At 36.8% G+C, this 7,646-nt stretch overlaps 1 protein-coding gene across 2 annotated transcripts in view; it reads left to right on the top strand.

Annotated features, from left to right (window-relative positions):
- Positions 1-7,646, top strand: part of IL1RAPL1 (interleukin 1 receptor accessory protein like 1) — a 701,129-nt gene that overhangs the window by 269,462 nt on the left and 424,021 nt on the right. Inside the window, exon 1 of one of the 2 annotated variants that reach the window (XM_027890300.1) lies at positions 1,657-1,701. The exons of the other annotated variant lie outside the window; for it this stretch is intronic. The gene's annotated coding sequence lies outside the window, so the exon portion shown is untranslated. Of the gene's footprint in view, positions 1-1,656; positions 1,702-7,646 lie in introns of those variants that run through there. 2 annotated transcript variants of the gene reach the window in all.

Genomic DNA, 7,646 nt, shown 5'->3' with positions numbered 1-7,646 from the left:
GCTGCCTGCTCAAGGACAGACGTGTTGGTCACATAGTCAGTCCAGTGGATGCTGAGGATTGTACGGAGGCAGCGCTGATGGAAGCGTTCTAAGAGACGCAAGTGGTGCCGGTAAATGACCCATGATTCAGAACCATATAGAAGAGTAGACAGCACGATGGCTCTGTAAACACTGATCTTGGTACTTTTCTTCAGGTGTTTGTTTTGCCACACTCTTTTACGGAGTTTACCAAAAGCTCTGTATGCCTTTGCTAACCTGTTGTCAATTTCAGCATCAATCTTACCGTCTGAGGAGATGATGCTTCCCAGATAATTAAACTGTTGGACTGATTTGAGTGTTTGTTTTTGACTATGCAGAGCAGAATAAGCAGCACAGCTCGAGTAAGAAACATGTCAGATGAAGGAAAAAAACATTGGTATGCAAAAAGATAAAAATTCAGCTTTGTCACAATGCTTCAGTCCTGATCCTTTCCAGAGATGCTTACTAGAATGCTGGTGGCTCCTGGCAGCTTTTGTTGTAGTCCGAACTGCAGAAATGCTTTTTCACGATAATATGCTATTAAGGAGTCTAACCGTAATTCATAATTTTCTAAAGTCTCTGACTTTCTATCAAGTCAAATTCTTCAGATTCATCTCCAGTGAGACATTTTTAGCATTGGTGGGTCAAATCCTCATTTATTTTTAGGGCGATGCTCCTGTGACATAGATTTATTTATCAGCATCATCTACATTTGTAAAAAATTCAGCTCATAGGCCTGTGTAGACAAATACTGAAGTGCTTTCTCTCTTTGATTTTCATTAGTTTAAGAAATTATTGACTTTCAAATAGCTTAGTGACCTTTCATGCCCTCGATTGATTCCTCTCAAAATCTTCCACAGACCGATTCAGATATTTGTTAGTTTTGCATTTGCATGGTAGTTCTGGGAAACTGTACAGAATGCACTCTTCTTCCTTATTCTTCTGTCCTTTATCAGGGAATACCAAATTTTCAAACATTGATGCTGTTTTACTCTTTTTATGTTTGTTACTGGAACTCTTAATTCACTTGGAGATTCTGAAAAGCTTCATATAACTATATTCATCTGTTTTCAGGATTCTTATATTTTTATGCCTGTTTTAGTTCATTTTCAAGGATTTTCTAGGAACTGTAAACTCTTCTCAGATGATTCTTTATGATCATTCATTGTGCTTTCCAGCTTGCCATCTTGGGTGAATCTATACTGCAACTACATAAGTTTGTGTGTGAATATACAAATCTGTGTTTGTGTACACACATATATAAGTGTACGCATATGAAGGAATATGTATTCCAACTCATATATATGCATAAGGTATTTAAATATGCATGTATATGGATATTTGTAATATACTTAGGCATATAATGAGGCACACAGACCCTTGGTGCAAGAGTAGGTAGCTCTGTGAAACTATCGGAAAGCATAATTTTCTTTTGGTGCTCTTTCAAAGCTCTTCATGACACTTTTGGAAGTCAAGTGTATAGTGGTATCTGTTCATCACTGTGACAAAGCATTTTTTGTCTCCTGCAAATTGAAGTTCATTACATTAGTGCTGATGTTCTCTCAGCAGGTGGTCGATGTCAATTATTTTTTGCTTCTGTGTAATGAAAGCTGCTACATATTCATTTCAATTCTGTTACAGAGCTCTGAAGTTCTGACAAGCTGTGAGCAGTTCTTCAATCAGGTAAACCTATGAACAGCTTCCTACTAGTTGGAATCATCTTGTCCTGACTAACCTGGGTTTCTCACAACTTGTCTCTGTGTTTGCCTCATATACAGTGGCTAGGTTGTCCTTTTCTGTTCTCAGTTTTTAGAGGTTGTTGCAGAAGACAGGCATCCAAACCTCACTTGCTTACTTGTAACAGCTGTTTCCAAATGTTGGATGAGCTGATTTTGTTTTAACAGGTGCAGGCACAAGATAATTCTCATTGATCTGAGACTTGGACAATGTCCACAGGAGCAGTTTACTTTGCCCTTGCCCAAGTCAGCACAGAGTCTCTAGGCAGATCAAACTGAGTTCTGTTCCTCTGGAAATAACAGCCCTTCTCTCAGGACTAGCGCCCAGGTGGCTAATATCAGTCACATGGACACAAAACAACCTGGTCTTAAATCTTGAATAAAGTGCTTCTTGATTATACACTATTCAGACAGAAAAAAAAACTCCAACAAGCAAACCAAAAAACAACAAACCCAAACCCAGACTATGATGTTACATTAAAAATCTCTTTCAAGTCTTCAACCTTCTTTGGTACTCAAATTCCCAGTTTCGCTTTCAGGAGTCTGCTGTAGCTTTGATATATTTTGCACGTATATAGTTATATATATTTATAAATATATTTGTTATTTAAATATATATATATATTTATGTATATATATTCTCTAGCTCTGAATCTATTGCAAACTTTTAAATTTTTTTTTAGGTATTCAGAAAAATTTCTTAAAAAAAAATAGATCTTCTTCCAAAGCCTTTGTTTATCTTATGACTCATTAGAGAGACAGTAACTCGTGTGTTCATACTACACTGGTGATTAGATCTGCTGGGAAAGATCAGAGCAATGCCCATATAAGTCTCCTTTAGTGTCTGTTGGAGCACTCCCTCTGCTATGTGCATATGCACTGCCAGGGTGGATGTAGCACCAAAATATTGAAAAACAAAAGATGGTTGAAAAGATTTATTTCATGCCCCTCTAGATAATAAGTCACCAGAATTCATTTTTGTGATTGAAAACAGGAAGAGTAGTGTAGTGGCCATGGAGCTGCCCCAGTTCTGGGGCAGAATAACCAGAATAGGTTATTTGGACTTAACACAGTACTGTGTGCATTAGGTAGGTAGAAACTTGTTATCAGCAATATAAAAACATCTGTCATGCTGTCAAATTTAATGAGAGGGAAGCATGGAAGAAAAGATTGCAATCTAGAGATACAATTAGTTCTCTGGAAAAGAGGTTTGAGTTGTATAACTTGTTCATTAAAACACAGAGTGACTGACTCAGGGACTGGCTGAGGCACGAAGGCACCTCTGGAGATCATCAGGTCCAAACCTCTGCTTAGAGCAGGGTCAGAATCTTATGTTTAAGTTTCATTTTGTGCCTATTGCCTGAGAAAAGTCTGTCTGTCCTCTTTACTCCCCCGTCAGGTATTTATGATTGCTCTGAGCATTCTCTTTTCCAGAATGAGCAGTCAAAATTCTTTCAGCCTCTTCTTGTGTGCCAGGTGCTCCAGTCCCTGAAGCCCTTCATTGGACTCCTTCCAATGTGTTCTTGTCTCTCTCATACTGGGGAGCCCAACTGGACCCAGCACTTCAGATATGTCTTGCCATTGCCAAGTAGAGAAGAAGGATCACTTCCCTTGACCTGCTATCAGCACTCTTGCCTGATGCAGCCCAGGTTACCTTTAGCCTTCTTGGCTGCAAAGGCACACTGCTGGCTCATGTCTAACTTCATGTCCACCAGGTCATCCAGAGCCTTCTGTGCTAAACTATTTTCCACATGGGGCATATACTGGTATGTGGGGCTATTCCTCTACATCGTCAGGACTTGGCATTTCCCTTTGTTGATCTTCAAAACTTTTGACCAATTTCTTCAGCCTTTTGAGGTCCTCCTGAATAATAGGACATCAATCTGGTGCATCAGCCACTCTTTCAAGTTTTGTACCATCTGTAAACACACTGAGGGTGTGGTCGGTCCTATTATCTGGATTATTAATAATAATGCCGAACAGTAGTGGCACCAGTTTGCTTACCTGAGGGAAGATGTATGGGATGTTGTAGAACTGACATTCACTGTTTATGAAAAAAGTTGTATTCAGACCATTATATTAGAAACAGTCTGCCTGCCATCTTGATTGTCAGATCTAAATGCTTCTGTGAGTTTTTTGAGTTGTCTTTTCCATTTGAACCATTTTGAGAAAGCTCTTCCCAATTGCTGAAAAGAATGCTGTTCAAAAATCAAAGCTTTGTGATTTTTAAATTAATTATTATGACATTGACTTAAACTATGAAAATTTTAAATAATATTGTTCATGCTCTTTGTGCTGGACTTAGTTTCAGTAAACTTGGTTTCAGTTTTCAGTAGATAGTCATCTCAAAGGCACATTATTGTCAAATGATAAAGAGAGAAGATATTATAGTTTATGTTAGTGTTCCTTTTCAGAGCTCAACAGCTACTCAACTTTTTTATTTCAGAAGATTTTGTATTTACTTTGCTCAGTTCTGCAAGAATTTCAATGATGTTTCAGTAGGGAAACTTCTTTATGCTACCTGCTAGAGCTCTTGCACTAGACTAAAATTCATCTACTGTCTTCTTGAATGACTTGAATTTATTACGATTGTTCATATTGTGCCGTTGGAAAGGAAACATAAGTAAAGATCTCTCCATTAGACGTGATGATATGCAAGACAATAAGATAATTAAAAGGAGAGGGCTGACAGAAAAAAAAAGGAAGTGTTTTGTACCTCTGTAAATACTGCTAATACTGCATCAGAAAACATTTTAGTACCAAGATTCGAGTGGGCCCTGCTCCTTTAATATCCACATGAGCTTTTTTTTTTTTTTTTTTTTTTTTAATAGAAAATGTTGTTTCACATGCATGTATTATTCAAATACACGATGTATTGCTGCTTTTTTATATTCATGACTCATGGCCAGGCAGGATTCAACTGCTTAAGGTAGCAAATCATATTAGGAAATTGCCACTGTAATGCTTCACATATACTCAGTAAGTATAGATCTGCAAACATACTTGAATCAGCATATAGGTCATAAAATAATAGAATCATAGAATTATTAAGGTTATAAATGATCTCTAAGATGATAAAGTCTGACCATTAACCAGATAGTATTTATATTTCTTTTGACATCTAAAAGAAGAGACACTTTGGTAATCTTGCTTCTGCAGGACAAGATGACATTCAGGGTAATCAAGTTTAAATCTTTTGAATTCAGGAATATCACACCTTTAGCAATAGCCAGAAGACCACCTTAGTTTTGTTGTCTGCCCACCCTATTAGAAGACTGGTCCAAAATCATACTTCTGTCTTCCTGGCTATTTTTACCCATTTATTTTTGTGCCGATATAGTCCTTTAGTTTAAAATGTAGCTTTCACTTTTTGTTCTTTGCTCTTCCCTGACACCCTCTCTTTCCCATGCCCTGCTAGAAGGAAATGTCTTAAATCATCTTTCCCCATTGGTTGTGTGGCCTTAGCTAGCCACACGTTTGTATGCCAGCCACAGTATTAGCCTTCTTTCATCTGACAGTTGTTTCTGTTTCTTTAATCACTCTACAAGTCCTCCACTTGCACTGCTCCAGTGGCTTTGTGCATAGAAAATATACAGACAGAGAAGTACAGTCACTGCAGTTATCATCATTATTATCAACTTTTGTATATTTAACTTCTTAAGAAACTTGTAGGCTAATAGCTTCCTGATCTAAGAAGAAAATGAACAAAGGGAAAGAGAGGTGAGGAAGAGATTTAGGTTTGTAAAGTTCATGACTATCTTTGCTCAGAATATCTGCAGTTATTAAAACCTTATAATTAAATGAAGTATCAGTTCAACTCAATGCAGTCCACTGTAGCCATTTATCTCTGTCTGTTTTCATAGACATGGTACCAGCATTTCTTGATTTTTCCAGGAAATTAAGTGGTGGTTGCTCAGCATTTTTCTGTCAAGTTTGAAAGAAATTTTCAAAAGGTGCTAAGGGAAATATATTCCTCCATTTCAGTGTGAATCCCAACGTTATCCCAGATTGCACCTAATCCCTAGTTCACTTCCTTTCCTATCCTTCTGCCTACAAACTGGACTCTGTCATAGTCTGTGCAAGGCTTGAAAAATAATTGTGTTTCCAAGTAGTTTAATAGGACTTCTTTTTGAATTAAATCTCATTCAGTGATGTCAACTGAAAGATCTGTTATGAGGGATGTGTATAAATAGTGTAGTGAACTGGCTTCATAGAGGAAAAAAATGAACTACTTCCATCAAACTGTGTAGAGCAATATTTATCAGGTTGTGGTTTCTGCATCGATTGTGGTCTTTAAAATTTCAGATGGAGTGCCACAAAAATGCCCCCTTTTTTCTGCAAGTACACAATATGTGTTTATGAAGGCAGGTAAACAAAGCAAACAGAGGGATATGGGAGAAATGCAGGAACACTGAAAATGTGGCCTGTGTTCAGTACAGCAGTAATTGAAACTTTTTTGTGGCATTATTTCATAATATGGGAGGATGGCTTTGTGTGTTAGTGTGCATGTGTGTGCTTGTACATGCATATACTGTGTATCTGTGTGTGTGTATGTTTCTGTATTTCAACGAGGTGTCCTGCAAATTTGAAAAGTGTGAAAATCAAAGTAGTTGCTCCTAATTATTCCTTCCAGTTCTATCACAGAATGCAAGTGCAGTAATGAAGAAAATCAAGAACTGTGCATTCCACTAGCAGTATCAATGCTGAGGAATTCAGTCAGCTTATCTAAGCCCTCATCACTTCTTTTCTGCAGGTGAAGAACTAGTTCAAAAGAAACTACTCTCTTGAGTGGCATTGGATGTGAGAGGATGAGCTTCCCGGCACCGTGCTCATTCTTCCTTTCTCCTTTCAGAAAGTTAGAACTAAAGATATTCCTGCATTCCCAAATAACATCTTTTTGTACCAGATTTGAATCACATTGACAACTATTATGACCAATTATTTTTCCTCATTAAGAGGAACTTTACCCTAAAAGCTTTTTCTTTTCAACTTTAAGAAAGGAGCCTTTGTTTGTTTTTCTGATTGGGTTGTAATTTTGGAGAAAGAGAAATTTCAAAAACATATCAGTTTATGATACTAAATTAAGTCTATTAGACATCATGAAGTATTCTAGCTTACTCCTTCCCTTCAATCTCAAATGACTAAAATACTTTCTCGTGGTCTTTTTTTCACTCTACTGTTTTCTAACTGGTGTCTATTCCTCTAAGTATGGAAATTATATGAAGAAAATTTATGCACATTCTTAGTGGGAAAGGCCACAAAATAATGATAACATCCACTTTTAATTGTTAATATATTCTTTTATACTGTTATGTATAATATCTGTCTTCTCTACATTGGCGTTTGATAATTGTAATCCTTCACAATAACTTTGAAGAGATAAAAGGACTTATGATGCACTTCCTGCATTTCTTCGCTCTCAGGCATTTATTGCATTAGTGGAATAAACATTTAGTTTTTTATTTAGCATGGGATTTCTGTTTTAAAATATGCAAGACAGAATATTTGAAAATATTGCTATAAAAATTGAAGCTAAGACAGATTCTGGCAAGGATCGTCTCTTTCTTGAACAGGGAAGAAGAATGGGAAGAGGAAACCTTCATGCTTATGAGTTATCTTTTAGATCAGTTCATCCAAGTCATGCCTTATGCAATGCTATCAAGATCAATAAGACTTGCTATAGAGTGACTTGCTGAAGTTAATTTGGATAAATTATTCACCAAGAACTTCACAGCTTTTATGGTATTTTAAGACGATGGTTTAACAAATCTCAAAGGCATGGCAATTCAAAGTATTGATCCATAGCTTGGAGATTCAGCTAATTATACTCAAACATCACAGGTTGATAAAGTTTTCAAAACTAGCCTAAAAAGTTAGGTGGGCTAATTCAAG

The sequence above is a fragment of the Empidonax traillii genome, unplaced genomic scaffold (genome assembly GCF_003031625.1).
Source record: "Empidonax traillii isolate 1590-97213 ecotype Southwest subspecies unplaced genomic scaffold, ASM303162v1 scaffold1:size7828297, whole genome shotgun sequence".
NCBI classification, from domain to species: domain Eukaryota; kingdom Metazoa; phylum Chordata; class Aves; order Passeriformes; family Tyrannidae; genus Empidonax; species Empidonax traillii.
Note: the sequence above shows the minus strand (reverse complement) of the source record. Positions and strands in the feature narration are given on the sequence as shown.